Source organism: Pleurodeles waltl, chromosome 2_2 (assembly GCF_031143425.1).
Source record: "Pleurodeles waltl isolate 20211129_DDA chromosome 2_2, aPleWal1.hap1.20221129, whole genome shotgun sequence".
In the NCBI taxonomy this organism is placed as follows: Eukaryota; Metazoa; Chordata; class Amphibia; order Caudata; family Salamandridae; genus Pleurodeles; species Pleurodeles waltl.
In genome coordinates, this window is record NC_090439.1 from 800,010,484 (window position 1) to 800,029,625 (window position 19,142).

At 40.4% G+C, this 19,142-nt stretch overlaps 1 protein-coding gene across 1 annotated transcript in view; it reads left to right on the forward strand.

The window, feature by feature from the left end:
- RALYL (RALY RNA binding protein like) overlaps positions 1-19,142 on the forward strand; it is a 1,738,931-nt gene that overhangs the window by 344,637 nt on the left and 1,375,152 nt on the right. The window contains exon 2 of the mRNA XM_069220422.1: positions 2,971-3,021. The gene's annotated coding sequence lies outside the window, so the exon portion shown is untranslated. The remainder of the gene's footprint in view (positions 1-2,970; positions 3,022-19,142) is intronic.

Genomic DNA, 19,142 nt, shown 5'->3' on the forward strand with positions numbered 1-19,142 from the left:
ATAAAGCAAATCTGGGAAGTGCATGATCTTTCATTGACAGATTGAACAAGATAAATTGATCGACTTGCTAAGAACTTTTGTTGCTTTGCTTGAGCTAAAAGTATATTTCTTGAGATTTCCCATCAAGTTGTTTTAATGATGGTTGTACTTAATACATTCTTAAAATGAAGAACTGCTGTATCGATAAACCCCTTGCAATAATACAGTAAAACAAGGGATTGTATTGTAGAAAATGTGGTCGATCACTGCAAACACCAACCTTATTGTGGTGAAATGGAGCAATGCTTTCATTTTTTGGAGCTTTCCTTGAACATGCTTTGTATTAACCATCTTTGTTGCTGAAGAGGATAAGCAAATATAGAAATGCAGTTGAGAGAATATGGTACTTGGAAGAAAGGAATGGATGTTTTTTACATTATTTTCAAATTCTGGCATCTTCTTGAATGCTGAATATTGAAGAATATTTGTAAATTGACTATAAAGTTGTACGATGATTGGTGAGGGGGGGGGCTTTTTTTTTTTAACTCCAGTAACATTTGAAAACGTATCTGCTTTTGTTTTATCAACAAGTGCGTTCAAATCCTATTCTGTAGTTCTAGCTGTGTCAGTGACTGCTAGATTCTTATTTGCTTTGTGCTTCCATATGAGACGCTTTTGTTCTGAAATTTGTTTGGACAAGTCAGTTGTCCTTAGTAAAGTGATGCACTTACCTACCAAGTTTATTCTTGCTCAGTTGGCAGAAAACCGAGTTCGTATGGCAATGTATTTTATATATATATATATTGTGACATATATTGATTGTGATACCACTGTGCCTTTTTGCAGTGCCTAATGGGTAAACTATAAATAAATAAATAAATAAATAAGTAAATAAGTGCCAGGGCCCTCATCTGAGGGCCACTGCAGCTTGCATCGCCCATTGCCCCTGCCAGTGTTGCAAATGACAGTACGAGTGCAATTTCTAACCATTACACTTCTACAAGTGTTACAATTCAGACTATTCTAGACCACACAGAGCTTAAGAATGGAGGGGACAGGAGGTATTAGTCATTTTAAATGTCTGCTGAATTATTAAATACCAGTTGTGCTCATCACTAAATCAGACAAACAGTGCCACAGTGTGGCAGACTGTCATCAGTTCTGGTTTTGACAACCAGGTGGCGGTGTGGAGCACCGGGAACCACTCGCTCAAATTAAGCCCTGCTTTTGGAAGAACAATAATACCCTCCATTGATAAGAGTAGTGGTGAAAATTGACCGATGCCATGATTTTTTAATAATTATGGGAAAATTATGTGTGGAGCATGTGTCCAATAAATGACAGTTGCTTTTTTATTGTTCTGTTAACATATTTAACTGGGGAATTAGGAGTAAAAAAATATAGGGTTATATCATCTCCATTTCCAATTTACTTGGGTTAACATTTGATATGTTCTGAATCTGCAACGATGTACAAATGAATATTAAATATGGTGATTCCATATAATAAAATGGTGAAGCTAATAAAATATTTTGTTCTTTTTTTTGTGAAGAAAAGTAATGCAAATATTAGGCCTCTTATTTATTATGGAGGCGACAGACCCATCCGTCACTGCCCGATATATCCTGACTGCGAGGGACAGTAAAACATGGGACACAACCCCTATGGTGTGGGTGGTCAAAAAATGTTTATCAGTCCCAAACTTTGAGAAAAGTTTGATGGCCAGCTGTCATCTTTGACCGAACTGTCTGTCAAACTTTTCCTACATTGACAGGAACTACCATGGTGGCAGTTCCTTCCAATGCAGAGATGTCTGGGTGGCCGACAGATATCTCTAAAGTTGGTGTGCAGAGTAAAAAAACGGTTGAAATGTAAAATCGTTTGCCACCCTGTCTGTCTTTACTTTGTTAGGCAAAGTCTTTATCAGGCCCTCTGTCTAGAGTGGCATAGTGGGTGGAAAATGATGGTTTGATTTGCTACCATGAGGGATGTTAGTGGTTAGACAATTTACAAGCATTCATCCCATCACCATTGTGCTGTTTAATTGCCAGTATTATGTGTGTAAACCTGAGACTCGTGCAGTGTTACAAACCTAATACTGCCACTTTGTTAATTCTAAAAAGTAGGAAACTTCAATTTGAGGATTACTTCTAAGCTACTTTTTTGGTATGCTGGTCACTATATATTTAAGTTCCTGATCCAAAAAATAACTATTTTAAACCTCTTTGTGAAATCAGGATGACAGGAAAAACAAGACAGGCATAGAAGACCCAAATCAGGGACTCCAGACCCAACTACCAAATCAAGAATGCATTTTTTTGGGAATGTCACGCCAACCATACTCAATGTCTTCCTCCTCTTCAAATAGAATATAGCTTACATCTTGCAACACATCCAGCGACCTTTGTTAGCACCCTCCATTCTCCAAATACAAGGATTATACCAGGTGTCCTTCCCCATCTTAAACCAACTTTGAAAACACTCTTTTCCATTCCATTCCATTCCAATAAATAATACAAGCACAATAATTGGCAATCTACAACACTCCCACACCACCTTCAAAATATCCATCTTTCACCCGTGCTAACAAATTCAACGTTTGCTTCATGACAACCTCCACCCACCATCTGTGTATTCCATCCATCTCCCTCAGAAAGCTGCCCTCTCTTCTCTCCATCAAAGAGAGGGTGCCACACTGCCAGCACCTCTGCAATTGCCTCTGTTCTGCATGGCCCAGAATTCCCTGTAAATGTGACCTTGCCATCGCTGATGTAACATTTTCACAAAGGATATGTTCTTAATTTCATAGGATTGTTTCTGAAAGAAGAAGCAGACTGTTGAACCCATTTGTAAAACTGTTATTAATTCTGTCGAACGCCCCTGAAAAGTATTCATCCATGCAACTATTATTACCGTTGCGAAGATGACAAATTTATGTGATTCTTTTTAACTGTCCAAAGTTAACGTGAGATTCTCTCTCTCACTTTTTAGCACAATAAAAGGAAGAAGACTGTGGCATCAGTAGCATCAGCTGAATAAAAGGTAAATTCTTTTTATGCATATCAAATGAGTTCACAACAGCGGGCAACAGAAAATATGTTTGCAATCATTTCTGATCTGGGATGTTGCATCTGCACATGGCATTAATGGGCTGTGAGCTGCACTACATCAATATGACAGCTTCTCGCGCCTCGTGATGGGTACCACACTATGTCCCATAGTGCCAGTTAATAGATACGCTTCATCATCCCAGAGACCAACTTGCTTCATTTTTACCATGATTTCGTCTAATTTTTCTTTTTGATAGAACCCTAATATTACAATGGAGAAGATTATTGTTAATATTTTCCTTTTGACTACTGCACTCAACATAGTCAAACTATTATTTTTCTGTTGACTGCCCTAATCAGGAAATGAATGGCGTACTGTATGTTTATATATGCCTAAATATTTTAAAACTGGGACAAAAGTGTGACTTAGCTATTTGAAAGTGACGTCAATACAGTGGCTTGAAAAGATTGTAACAGCTTCTTCTCCTCATTGCCTACACACCGTTCATTTTGTTGTATATTTTTATGCCCATAGCTGCAGCCTAATTGCACCACAGTTATGATGAGATGTATCTGAGCATCGATGATAAAATAGTATGTGTCAAACTTTGTTCTCTATTAATCCGATGGCAGGTTTGCAGTCATGACCTTTTTACCAACACACATTTTAGATTCTAATTCTTCTCAGAATGTTCATGAACGTAAATATATGGTGCATATATGTTTTCCATTTTGAAGTATTCTTTATTAATTGAAAATATAGGGGGTCATTCTGACCCTGGCGGTCTTGAACCGCCAGGGCCAACGACCGCGGAAGCACCGCCAACAGGCTGGCGGTGCTTCCTGGGCCATTCTGACTGCGGCGGTAAAGCCGCGGTCAGAAAAGGGGAACCGGCGGTTTCCCGCCGGTTTATCCCTGGCCCAGGGAATCCTCCATGGCGGCGCTGCTTGCAGCGCCGCCATGGGGATTCCGACCCCCTTCCCGCCATCCCGTTCCTGGCGGTTTTTACCGCCAGGAACAGGATGGCGGGAACGGGTGTCGTGGGGCCCCTGGGGGCCCCTGCACTGCCCATGCCAGTGGCATGGGCAGTGCAGGGGCCCCCTAACAGGGCCCCATAATGAATTTCAGTGTCTGCAAAGCAGACACTGAAAATCGCGACGGGTGCCACTGCACCCGTCGCACCCCAGCAACTCCGCCGGCTCCATTCGGAGCCGGCTTCATCGTTGCTGGGTCTTTCCCGCTGGGCGGGCGGCCTTTTGGCGGTCGCCCGCCCGCCCAGCGGGAAAGTCAGAATGACCGCCGCGGTCATTTGACCGCAGTGCGGTCTTTTGGCGGTCTCCGGGCGGCGGGCGGCGGGCGGCGGGCGGGTCGGAATGACCCCCATAGTATTTTAGGGTTGTAGCTTACTAACGGAGTCTGAACTGGATTAGGAACATACAAATATTTGAAGTTGGGGAAACCTAATTTGAGTTTGCAAGAGCCTGTGGATGATTACAGGCATTAGAATGTATGTTTCAATGTGTTTTTATTGCTTTGCGGCTACCTTGTTTACACTTATACAGGTTTATATGGAAATAAAGCCGGGCAGGAAAGTTAGTTTCAGAAAAAACAAACGAATATGTGTCGTGTCACGATATCTTCAACAAATCCAGTTTTTGGGCTGCAAAATAGAAGTACCCCAGCCAGTGGCAGTACCCCTGGTACAGGTGTGGGAATACATTAGTAGACATCCTATTGGTTAAACTTTCTACTTTGATTTGTACATTTTTGCTTCACGTCTATATATTTTATTATTACTTTTAAAACTTGATATCTAAAAAAGAAAATTAGTGATCTGAGAAAAAAAACACTATTTGCCGTGTGTCACCTAACACTGCTATGGGGATCAATAAAGTTAAAAGACATTTTTGCAATAACGAAATTGAATCACATTATTACTATACATTATTAAAATCGGACAAGGCAAAATAAGGGATAAACAAATTCAGAAATATGTTTGCCTCAGCACACATCGCTGTGTCTGTATCTTCAACATAGGATTGCCACAATCTTATTTGCACATTTGCAAAGGCTCCTTGAAAATAGTTGATGCAGAATGGTGTGTAAGCAACAGCCAGTGTTCTCTCAATAAGTAATGATGAACTTAATGTATCCGCTGCGGGAGAACCGACAGAATATTCTGAGAAAACTTACTCTATACAGTTGCCCAGACTGTTACATGCATGGCCAGGCAATGGGACAGCTGGACAGTTAGCTCACTTATTGTACCCAAACAATGGATGCTTTGGCAGTGGGAATGAAGCGAGAGCTGACATCCAATAATGGGTGGCGGAAATCTCACTTTTACCTCGTATCACTGGTGTTCTATTTGCTAAGTGATGCGGGGAACACAGCTATATAATCTCTGGAACACATCGTAACATGTATGTAAAGATTTGGGGCCACTTACTTGACAGCACTCAATTTAACAGAACCTGATCTATTAAATGGAGGACATTCTGCCACCAGTGAAAGGTAATCTTCAGAGGAGTCGACATATTTGAGTTAATATTTGACTGCTGTGCTGAGGCGAACCATCTAGTGATGATGTCTGTTTAGTGATATTTTAAACGTTTTTATACTTTGTGTCTTATTAATTTAATTGGAACAGTTACTTATCATTTAGTTATCACTTGAATAAAGTTGCAAATTTGCTCTGATTTATTGAACTACATGTAGAGAAGCATTGTATGAGCACACCAATGGACAAAAACCCATATTAACTATTTTGGGAATATTGGTCATTTTGAGTGAATACGGGTTCGGCAGGTGTAATAGAGGTGCACTGTGAATATATTCAGTGCTTTAAGTGGAATGAAAAAGCTGAGGGATCTGTCAAAGGGGTGTAACCTTAGTAACATAACTAAGAATCCTTTCAGAGAGGTATGGCCCATATATTAAAGGGCATGACTTAAACAGGTAAGCTAAAATCTTATGCTTCACGCAACGTGCCCTCTGACCAGTATGTATCTGCCTCTCACACAAGAACAAACACATATATCTAAACACGCTAGAGCTCCTGGCCTTGCCAATGTTTGTTAGGTGTATTAGATAAATTAATAACAACAAGGATTTTGATTAATTAGTATTGAAGATATTAAGATATTTCAATCATGAAAAAATGAGCCAATTAATTAAACATTACTAAGGTCTGTTGAAAGGTTAGTGGCCTCCAGAGTATTTCAAACACTGCTAATCTCTCCTTCACACAACTTTCTCCTTCAGCCTATCACTTTGTTAGACACTTATTCCTTTTCACATCTCTCTGAAATCCCCCATTTGCATATCTCATATTGCCCAAAAATTACCATTAGCACATATGTGATTATTGCTCTGTGCACTGTGCAGAGAATGCAAGAACTGAATGTGCATTGAGTCTGCATCACTCCTAGAGAATCGTTTGCCATCATAAGTTCCCACCCACAACCTGAACTCACTCAGACACATGGTGGCAACTCACTTCAAAGTTTGCACTATACAAGAGTCATGTATTACGTGGTGAACTACAGAAACATCATCTTGTAAAAAAAACTAAAGAAAGCAAAGAGTCAGAGGGAATGCAAGATGAAGTAAAACATGTAAAATGTAAATCAGGATAGCATTGTTGACATGGATTACCTAAAGGTTTCTTGTTGGAAAGTGGATTATTGGTAAGGGCAGGTAAGTACCTACACTTAATAATAGGCCACTAACTCCCACCATGTCTAGTTAGGTAAAAAAAAAAAAATCCCAGCTCTACCCCCGGTAGCTTGGCAGTGAGCAGTTAGGCTTAATTTAGGAGACAGATGTGTAAAGCATTTAAAAATCACAAAACTGTAAGTAAGTAAAACACAATAAAAATCCTACTCCACTTTATAAAAATAGATTATATTGCGATCTTTAAAATGACACTATAATGACAAAAATTCAATGTAGGGAACTGGAGATATGATTTCTTAAAGATTAAAAGTAATTCTAGCGCTTAGAAGCAAATAGCGCTTAAAGGGTTAGAAAAGGTCACACTGGACAGAGACAAAGTCCACAGTTCAGGCCACCCATGATGTAACACTGTTACACTTACTTTCAAAGTGTTTCTTGATACAGGAAAGAGGTTCACAGCACCAGCCAAGGGTTTAGTGGCTCTGATTTGCCTCTTGGGGTCCAGGGCTACAACTCCCACAATTCACCTCTTCAGCTTATGGAGCTGTTTACAACTGTTGCTCCAAATGTCTCCAAACTTCTGGATCTTCTTCCAGTGGTCCGTTTTGGGTCTTTGAAGTGCCCACAACTTTATCCAAGGTTTCAGAAGCTCTGACTTGCTCCTTGGGAGTTGGGACTGCAATTCCCAGAATGCACTTGGTCAGAATCCTCAAATGGCCACTGGATGCTGATCTGTTGGGCTCTTCTTGCAGGACTTTGTACAGGGTACTCTGGACAGCTCCTTTGTACCTGTAGCTTAAAGGGAGTCCACTCCTGGAGTTGCAGAAGCACGGCAAATTCATTTTCTTGTGAAAGCCCAAAGTGTGCAGCTGGTGCAGTCCTTGTGAGTGCAGTGTCCAGGTGCAGGCCAGGGGTCCAACAGAGCAGTCCTCCTTCTCCAGTATCTTCTTCCAGCAGGGATCTGAGGTGTGGGTGCAGCTCTGCCATATGTATCCTTTCTCCTGGGGTGGAAAGCAGGGGAGGGAACTTTCAAATCACAAGCAGGCCACCTTCCTCTTGGATGACCACTTCCTGGGAAGTGTGGCAAAAATCTATCCCAGGGAGCAACATTCCTTTAAAATACAAAATGGCAGAAATTCAATTTTGGAGGTTCGGTCTAGCTGAGACCACCCACTGGTGTGGCTAAAATTCCTTAACACACCCCTTTCCTGCCCTCTCCTAATCTAATCAAGGGGGCACTTGGTTGTCTGGGTTTGCAGGAATTGGGGGAGCTCCTAAGCTGCTCCAAATGTCCTTCCCTCCTTTGAAGTCCAGTTTGGCTGCTTTCCCCCATCCTGTTTCACCATCTGCTGAGGCAGATCTCCTCCCTCAAGCACTTCCTTTGTCCTTAACCCGTGCCACTTCACACCTCATCAAGGCAGTTGGCCAATCAGAGAAGGGGACTACAAAGCTGAAGTTGGCAACTTTCAGGTAGAGTTCTAAAACCCTTTCCCTGAACTGTTATGTTAAATTCAACAATGGCAAGTTGTTGGATTTATTATAACAATAATGTTCATACCAAACGTGAAATATCTGGCTTATTTTGAGACTTTATTAATTAAAATAAAGTCTCCCCATTTTAGCCTATGGATCCCGTTCACTACAATGGGGAAAATAAATGTAGCTATTTTTCTCTCACCAGGGCTTATGAAACATATTTTATAAGGCCTCTGCTTATAGTTACACTGCACCCAGCCCTTGGGGCACCTAGGGCACACCTTATGGGTGAAATATATGTAAAAATAAGGTAATTTAAGACTTTGGAAGTACTTTTAATTCCAGAGTTCAATTTGGGGTTAACTTGAAGTTAAAAGCAGCCAGCAAGGCTGGCCTGCTTTTACAATGACACTGGGCACATGCTGGGGCCCCAAAACCTACATGCCCTACCATATACTAGGGACTTATAGGTAGGTTGACAAAGCCAATTAATTAGCCTAATTTGCATAATAATTTTAATCAGAGCACAGGCCCTGGGACTGTTTAGCAATGCCCAGTGCACCATCAGATTCAGAACAACACCAGTAAAAAGTGAAAAGTGGGGGCAAAAAGTTAGGGGGCTTCTGCAGTCAGCTCAGTTTTCTCACACATCTGCAGTCATTGCTGAGAAATAGATCAGTCTTTTTGCCAGTAAACTTGAGGGCGTGAACAAGGACATGTTACAAAGTTCATTTTAATTACTGCTGAGTCTGTATCCCTACAGGACCAAGCCCACTTAAAGCACTGAGTATTTTTGAAAATAGTGGATATCTCCGGGTTGATAAATATGTATTTGCAATGAATGATCAACTCCTTAACAAAGAATTCAGCTTTTTAAATAAAATGTTACAGCTTGTAACAGGCTTCCGCCTGAGTTAAAAAGCAAGCATATAAAACATTTCAACATGTTCTCCTTTCAAAATTGGCCATTGATGATTCATTTCCACATAGTCTGGTAAGTATTGTCTTTCATGGCTATAAAATATAGTGCACTTGTCTCGTCAGATACCATTTCTTTACTTGTTTGGAGGTCCACGGCACACCTTGATATACTTTCATTCCATGCTGAACCTCAAAACCATAAAATTGATGAAATGATCACTAATGTGCCTACTGTAAATTACTGTTGGCAAACTGAAGGTGACGGACTATAAATCCTTACAGAGTTGACTTATCTTTTTCTCCATGTAGTCTTTATTAGATTAAAGTATGGTGGAGTATCAGTAACAACTTTGATAGCATGGGAGTGACCTTTAGTGATTTACTGCTATGCTGATGAGTTATTTATGAGTTATTGTTATTGTTCTACTAAAGTGTTTTAATTCTTTCAACTGAGATTTATTTGATTTAACTCTTTTTACCTGCTTTTGAGCTGAATATTTTTATTTCAAAGGTGTTCTTAGTACATTCCATGCAGGATCGTCCCATTTTTTAATACTCATCTTTATGTGACACTCTTGCATTGAGTTTAAAATCTCACCCTAATCATGTTCATCTGTGGTTGCTTGACCTTCTTTTTTCATGAAACCCATTGTAGAGTTTTGATGATGGGTTGTTAGGTTGTGTGGCAACGTGATAAAATAAACATAATTAAGTACATACCGACACCTTAAAGTCACCCAAAACAGTCGTAAATACCCAAAGCATGGATTTACACACATACATTTTAGGCATCCATTACTATTTCCTGGCTAAGTTAAGTAGAAACTAACAAAGATGTTTTTAGTGCCCTATCCAAACCCACAGGTAAACTGGAAGGGTAGTTGTAGAATTTCAGATTTTTTTGTGCTCACAAGGAAAATCATTTTCCACACTACCAATGCTCCATGACCACCGCTGTTTGCTCTGCCTTGCGAGATGCATTAAAAATGCACCTATGCTGGCAAAGTCAGTAGTGGCGACCAGCCATTTTGAAAGTCTGTATGTTATACTATCAAGACTCCCACCACTTGTAATGACACAACTCAGCCACTATCTTGAAAATATAAAAAATAATGTTTTCTTACATTCAGGATTACCGCCAAGTGGCATGATGCAATGTGACCTCACTCAATGTTGTGGGGATCTTGAAAGTGCATGAAATGTGAATTCTATACTTTAAAGACGGCCATCATGTTGCTCGTTGATGCAACGTAACAGCTATTTTGAAAGTATGGAAAACTTTTTTTTCTATATTTTGAAGCTGGCCAGGTATCACTGTTGGCTTTCTCGGTGCTGTAGCAATTTTACTAATATCTGCAATGGCATATCCAAGAGGGGCAGTGGAGGTGAGCAAAAGACATGGAGGGAGGAGCAAGATGGAGAGAGAAGTGAAAGAAGGACAAAGAGCCTAATACCAAGCCCTAGCAGATTTTGATTTCTGATATAGGGAAAACAATATGACTGAGTGGGGGAGAAAGTAGAGAGAGGAGGAGTTTGGCAAGTGAGGGAAAAGACTCATGCATGCTTGAAACAGAAAAAAAAAGAAACACAGCTGGAGGAAAGAGCAAGAGATAGGGATGGGAAGGTGGAGAGTTGAGAGGGTTGGAGAACACGAAAAAGACTGCAAGTGTACTCTATGACCAGAGAGTGAGAAGCAGCACATGCACACTCATGGAGTGTTAAATTAAAAGTGAAAACACAAAAAAATAAACAAAATGATGAAGTCTTCAGTAGAAAGTTACGAACCAGCCAATCAAAAGCAAGGGTAGAGAGGAAGTGCTCCTGGAGTGGTTAAAACAGAAAGCTGGGCAGGGAAACCATCATTAAAGAGCAGGGAAATGCGATAGAGAAGAAAAACATATTTTCAAGGGACTGATCCAAGGCACGCTTTATGTAGTAGTTTATGCAGTGTTCTCTGCAACAGACAGCTGAGACTGCAAAAAATGGGCCCCTTTTTAATATTTGAATCAACACTTACATTTGTGTCATCCGGGTATAAAATCACGCATATAAAAGGTTGGGAAAGCACTGGAACTGTTCGTGGAAAGCCATAAGTGTTTTTTTGTGGGTGCCGACACCATTTGCCTACTTCCAAGCCTCACCTGCCATAACTGCAGACAATTCTACACATCTTGCAGACTGTCAGTAGTTGTGCTGGAGGTAAAACTCCACCGATGACAACTTTCTGAATACTATCCTAATTTTACATTCACAGTTACAATTTTTTTTTTTTTAGTCAGGTACCATTATTTTAATTGAATCGTGAAAAAGTTATTTCTGATGATTTTTCAAAAGCGTTATCGCTTGATTTTCTGCAACAAACATTGTATGAGTTTGAATCTGAAAGGATGTATGAGAAAACAAATGTTCTCAGCACAGTTTTAAAACCAGGTAGTGTTGAATTTTGCCGTTGTGTAATACAATTTGAAACAACTTGGATGCTCTAAAGGATCTAGTGTTGCCTTTGAGAGATTTGAGAGGGATTAGACGAGTATTTCGAGAGAGCTTGTACTTTTCTATTTCCTGCCATAAAAAAATGAATAGACTGCTGGAGGCCACAGCAGGCCAACACTGCAAGCTTCACCTCACCTTATTGATAAGCCTGAAGTTTTGTGTGGAAGGCCTGGCCGATCACGTATTCCAACCCCCGGAAGCCATCTCCGCCCACCTTTCAGGTCTGTCGCACTCGGTCTAGGTTCAGTTTTCTAAAGCGATGTGACATCTGGATGGGCATATTGCTCCGCTGGTACAGACGCCGAAGCACCACAATAGAAGCAAAGGTGTAATTAACACCATTCGTGTTGCTCACACATGAGCATCATTGGCACATTAGTCTAACTTAGCGCTTTCCAGTTGAGCTGTATGTATTTATTGGTTGGTTTGCTGGTGATTTCTCCGAGCACTTGAGACACAGTAATTTAGAAGGGCGTATATAACGTGTAATAAGGGAATGGAAGGGACATAGCACTTTTTCGGCTTTAAGTTCAAGACTGATTTTCTGCTTCGTGATTTGTAGTTCTCCAGGGCTATGAGAAAGAGCACGGTTCACAGCTCTTCCCGGAGTTGAAGGTGGATAGAGTGTACTTGCCACAGGACGTGAATGAAAATGTTGTGAACAATTCAGTAAGATGGCACAGGGCTAGTTATGTGAAAGCCGTGACTCTACAACGTTGTTTTGTCGTTAGTGATGAAAGCTTAAGGACCTGTATAGTTGAGATTCGATGTTCCGAAGACGTGGGTCAACATTCCTGAAGACCACTTTTAAGGTACACACTATGGGTTTCCTGCTTTTACATACTTATAATGTATTTTGTGTGTGTGCGCGTGCACGAGAGTGCGACGTGCTAAGTCAAGTCTTAAAGTTCAACAACTTCATTGATAAGTTACATTAGGGTAACTGGTGTTCTTGTCTTTAGAAGCAAAGAACCGGGATGTGAATAAAAACTAACTCTTTTTTTTGTTCAGAATACGCATCTTGCAATTTGTGCAACAACTTTGAGGTGCCAGTGAAACTAAATGTGACACCTTTATGGTACATCCATATATGGACGATTGACTGGTTTGTGTGATGACCAAAGAGCTGGTGCCAAGGACCATGACTCTAGTATGCAGTCTTTTAATGGAGAATGGTTTCTTTTTGAATTGGGTCAAATCATATTTTGTAACATCACAAGATCTACATTATATTGGTGTCAGGTTTCCAACAGTTCTGGATTTGACTTTTCTTCCTGTCAACACAACCAACAAGGTAAATCCTCACCTTGTAAAGATGATCTCATACGGGAGGCACAGCCATCTGGTGGTTGCATATGCAAGAGGGTGTGCTGACAGCCCTTCTCTTAGTGCCACTAATTCACTTGGGAATTTTCCTTCATTATGTCCTCGTCTTCTGCTCTTCAGGACAGTCTCATGGATCCCATATCAGTTTTTGCTAGTTAACTCCTTATTGCCTTTCTCTGGGCATTCCGATATGTCCTCCGTTTTCAGTCCCCGTTGCGACAGATGTAACAGTAGATGAGGGACTATTTGTGGGACTCTGATAGTTCAGGGGCACAGGGCACAGTGGGAAGCAACCTGGTCTTCAAATTTGAGTGAGTTGCCAGCGGTTTTCCAAACTCTTTATGTATTGGCATATCTAGTGGTGCATTCAGCAGTGCTTGTTCAATTGAACAATGTTACAATCAAGGCCTGTATTATTCATCCACGTGGGACAACGTCCAGGGAGTTGATTTGGCCAATTTACAATACTGGTCATTGGTCAGAAAAACAAGTCAAGTCTCTTTCAGCCACTCATTTAAGATTTCACGACATGTGTTATGTTTATACCATGAACAGAGTCTTTCTCTCTTCTCTCATGTTTTGTTTGTTGTTTGCCTGACGAGATTGTCTTGAATTAATGTATGCATTGTGACTGCCCTTTACTGGACCTCTTTGCTTCCTAGTGCAATGCTTTACTTTCCCTGTTTTGCTCTGCATTAAAGGAACCAGATTCCTGGCCAGTAGACCATCTTTCCTGTCAGTGGCCAAGAGGTCTCTTGTATATCTTCTATTCAATATCTCTGAGTCCAGTGGCATTACTTTGGATTCAGCAATTGAAAGTTTGTGTCATTTTCATTGCCCCTTTTGGGCAAGACTATTTTGTTTCCTTTTCTCAGGCAGATGTCATTGGGACCAGAGTTTGTCTTACTGATATTTCCCTCTCCTGTGAGAAGACCTGTCCTTCGAAACTCCTCTCTCAGGAGGCTCTGGTTGAAGCTTTAGCTCTTGAGAGCTTAGGTTTATGTTTGGGCTTCTTTAGTCCTCGGGCCGTACGAGTACAGAAGTCTCACAGACAGTCTACTCTGAAGGCACATGAGCACCATTGTTCCAGTGTTCAAAACTCATATCAACTAAGAAGGTTTGTTCTTGGGATGGTGATAAAATCTTTGTTTTTGACATTCTTTTACAAGCTTTTGACAATGGTTTCGTAGTTAGTATCGTAAAAGTTCAGTGTGTTGCTATAAAAGCCTTTAGTAAGCCCTGGGAATCTTTGAAGGATTTTGCACCTATATTCAATGCCTTTTTAGGGAATAGTTGTTACTAAGCCCTGTTTTGAAACCCTGTGATCGTGCTTGGCATATTCCTCTGCCTCGCCATGTTCTTCAGTTTTCCACTTTGTACTTTTGGAGGAAGTTCCCCTGAAATGCTTTAGTCTTAAACTCTTCTTTTTGACAGCCATCACTTCTGTCATACGTTTGACAGAACCATATTACTCTCTTTGTTTTCCACCATCCCATAACATTTTTCTGGATAGGGTGGTACTCAAGTTGGACCTGACATTATTACCAAAAGTTCTATCTAATCAGAATTGTGTTCAGGAAAATTGTCTTTTTTCTTTGTTTTATGGATTCATTGTCTCCAAACGTGCAGGCTCTGCACACTCTAGATCTCTGCCAAGCTTTGACAGTTTATGGCAAGAGAAGAGCAGATTTTCGACAATGTACTTTTTTGTTAGTAGATTGTTTTTATAGCAAGAAAGTAGTTGAAACCTTGTTTTCTTCCCTTAATAATTGGATGAGGTCAGCTGCATCAGTAGTTTACTCCTCAGAAGGTTCTCTCACACTATCAGTTGTGCAGGGCAAATCCACTAGAAGGTTGGCTACTTATTGGGAAGAGTGCCAAGGGACATCCGTGGTGGACAGCTTCCTAGCCAGCTCCTTCTACCTTTATTTTGCTTTCCAGATTACAGCTAATCCCGGGGAATGAGTGAGATTTTAATTCCGAAATTCTAGCTCTTTTCATGACTTCAAATTTGTTGCACTAATATGTATGAATAAAAATACATTTTGAGTCTGCTGCAAGCTTGACTTAGATGTAATATTTTATTGGGATGCCTTATGGTCAACATAGTTTTGTTTTTTCCATGGGTAATTCCTCAAAGAGTAAGGAAGGAAATGAGAAAGTGACAACAAAACGTAACAATGGGATAATTTACAGGTAATCTTCATTGATCCCGGTGCCATCTTCCTCATCCCATTCCTTAAGATACATTTTTCCTGATTTTATGGCCGTTTGACCACTTGGAAGGAATTTGGGATCATAGGAAGTCTTTGGGGCTTTAGGCACATTAATGGGAAGGGCGAGTAAGGAAGGTTTTAGTTTAAATAGAAAGAAATGAAATACTGAACAAATGCCTGTCGTGCAAGAACACTTCCCTCATGCAACAAGCAATGGGACAAGTAAGATGACCTTGGAAGTAGTGAAGATTTCTGCTAAGTGCTAGTAAGTAACCCCATGATTATCAGTAAGTCTTATTCCTCTGTGAGCAACCTGGTTCCACTAAAACTCAAGTTCTTATAACATTTGTTTCATATGTACAGAGGTCTGCAAAAGATAGCCTTGCACTGGTTATCAGCTCCTAGTGCACTATTCTCAGAATTGGCAAAACTGTTTTGCAAGCGTTAAGGCTATGATTTTTGTTTTACTACTACGTGCCGTGTGTGTTTAGTAAACATTAAGGAAAGGCTATGGTGTTTCAATTTGTCTTACTCTATTCTTATTGCTTCTTTTTGTCTTATTCTATTTTTGGCAGTCGTAATCCAAGTATTTCATGGTAGTAAATCCTCATTATTGTTTTTTATTTTTATCATGTTTGTTTACTTTTCTTATATCACACTCTGAAAGTGGTGGTAAAACCTATTAATACCATTGTTTGTGTTATCGCGTCCCTTGATTCCTCTAATTTTGGTGACCTCTATGAATAGTTCTTTATCGTGTACCATAATATCGACCTACTGATGAGCTATGATCATGTGTTTAGATTCCATTTTTAAAATGCAGCTGTCTCTGGGAAATGTGTCTCTACATATTAAATCTGTATTTTACATATTTTCTGGTGGAGGACTATGCATCTGACACCAGTTCATTAACATGGGTGTCTCTACCTTGCAAAACATACCTAACCACTGCACAGTACCCCGGAGTTCCATGTCGTCCTCTGTCAGCTGCAGCCTCTTCAGGTAGCCTACTTACGCCTCCCCGCACAGAAAACAGCATCAAAACGCACCTATGTGCTCTTATACAGTTCTACTTGAACGTCTCCTCCACTCTGTGTATCCAAAGCATCAAATACTTGCACCTGCACCTCATCCACACCTGGATGCCCAGTACCAACCTGAAGTTCAACCCCAACATGATAGAGTTCCTGCTATGTGTGAAGAACAACAAGAAATAGTACAGACTTGGCTTAGTGATATGAATCCAGACAGAACTCCAACTTTCAATGAATGCCAAGTCACTTGGATTCACCCTTGATAGCAACCACACACTGAGGAACAGGTACCCCCCCTTTCAGGGCCTTACTTTTATCACACCAGGAGTCAGTGTTCTTCAACTAGAGACCCTATTTCTAACAATTAGCTACTGCTGCCCACACAGTTTGCTGCACTCAGGCATCATAGGTGCACATGTTAAAAGCAGGAAGGCTTGAAGCACAGTGTGAAATCACAAAGGGTCAGCTCACCATGAGACTACTGCTTTCTGTCTCAGTTGAATGCTGGTAGGTTACATTAACACTTTGGTGTCCTTTTCCAACATTAGACCACCCAGCATGACATGACATGCCCAGTAGTGTGATACTTCGTGCCCCCATGGAGAGAAGAGGGAAGCACGTGAAAAGTGCACAAATTCGGTAAGCATCTCTGGCCTGGTGGTCCTGTAACCGACAAACAGTGCTTGCTATGGCCATTTAACCTCTAGGCCACAAAGCCACTCTGATGCCCCTATTCGGACTGTGGTTTTAAGGAAGAGGTAATATCCGGAAACACTAGTCCAAAGCGATATATGGATAAAAGATTGAACGGAAATGATTCTTCCATAGAAGACGTCACAATTGATTTCGCAGTTTGAAAACTGTTATTTTGTTGTTAAATTATGGAAACCTATGTTTGTGTGCAGAATATGTTTTCCACGATTTTGCTTGCTATGAAGTGGATGATTTTATGATGATTTCGAACCATTTTTAACCTGTTAAAGGCCTGCCACTCTTTTATTTATATATAAATATTAGAGAGAATCTGTGTGCGGAAGAATGATGGTCCAGCATGGTGATAAGCTGCAGCTCCTAACAGTACCCCCTACTGGCAGCAATGCCATAAAAATGAATTTACCATCAAAACCTTTCGTTGATGAGGTGCTCAGTGTGAAGAACAAGTAACATTATTCTTCACTGCCTCTTCAACATTATCCTTCCTGCTCGACAGGCAGGCTCTCTGCAACATTGTGATGTAGTACAGTGATCCATTGGGCAATTGAAAAGCTGCTTAGCTTGAATAACAATCATGCCTGCTAATATTACACCTTTTCCAAACCTGTTAGCACCCTGTCAGGAATGCAATAAATACAGCATTAATAAAAGGGGGGTGTTTACTCTCTCTGGGCAAAGGAGTCATCATTTTGCTGGGTTGAAGAATGCAGGCGCTCTAATAAAATAATCTGCAGTATGTCTGCAACCCGGCTTTGTTAGCATAATCTTGCTAGCACAACAAACATAGCGGTTTTATTATATTGGTTTTTAATGTCTGAAATGTAATAAAGACTGATACCCTCTACAATAACTCGTAACTAGCTCTGATAGAAATACACACTCATTCTTATAATGGAACCACTTCCTGGGTTAACTTATTTGGGGAATTGTCACCGTAATATAGGCCAAACATTTTAGAACCACAGCCCACTTTTTAGAATGACAGTCTTTCGAGACTCACCTTGTTTAGTTGACATGAGGTGGGTGATTAATTTTTTTAATGTAACTAAACCATCCTTTGGTACTGCACTGCCATTTACAAACGCATTTTACATTGACATTGTCACTAAATATATGCAGACATACAGTTCTATTGATAATACTACATTGCACACAAACGATAATATGTGGAAACCGGATTTCAGTGAATATTTACCAACTGTGCATGAACAAGCAAAGTGTCTTGATTTGTAATGATTCTAATCTTTGTTTCCGTCACATTTCATAATTACCAAAAAGTGTGATGCATTTTTGCTTTAACTGCTGAATGTGTAGAATTAATTTACATGTACTTACATTTTATTGTCTGTTACACACAAACATCATCCCACAGCTTTCCCTTTCACACTTTCTGTACCCCTATAAGATTGTCCCATAATTCACTTTCCTTTTGTTTCTCTGACTGCAAAGTGGAAGGAATATGCAAAGCAGCAATTTGTCAGAAGACATTAGCCTGAAATTTGACGTCTGTCTTTGAAGTGGAGCACGTGACAAGAAAAATGCAGGATTTAAAGGCATATTTATTTATTGCTTGGACTGCAGGACCCACCAAACATAGACTCAAAACCCACCAGCAGATCACAACTCGCAGTTATTGGGGTCACACAGCGAGACAAACCAACGTTTGCTGCCCATCCATGAACATATTTTGTCATTAACCCTGTTGTTGCTCTATAATTAGCTTCCTTTGAAAGGGTTTGGGAGGGGGTAATTAGCCCTCAAGCCTTCACATCCGGAATTAACTTTTTGAGCTAGTCTCAGATCCAGAGTCCAGAAGAAGTGGGACGAGAATAGTGGTGGGATAGCAGGAAAATGCATTGGGCCCAGACAACAATGTGAGCAAGAGTCAAATAGCTAACCCGACCACTGCAAGAATTGTCATACACAGGATGCAAATGAGAATATTTAAAATAGTAATGACCCTTTAAAACTTGGAGTGCTTTTTAACAATTATGTTTTCAATGTATTAGGTTATATGTATATTTTTAAATGTGTGTGTGTGTGTGTATATAGATACACACACACACATATTTATTATATATATATAGTATCTGCTCCCTCAAACTCCACTCCACACATCCTGTATACTTCAGCAAGGGAAGGAATTAAGCAGCACAGCTCCATCATTCTGGCAACCCCTTATTTACTAATATTCAAAAGGCGCAAAGATTAAAAAAGACCAACGCGTTTTGGCCATAGCCTTTAACAGGGTCAT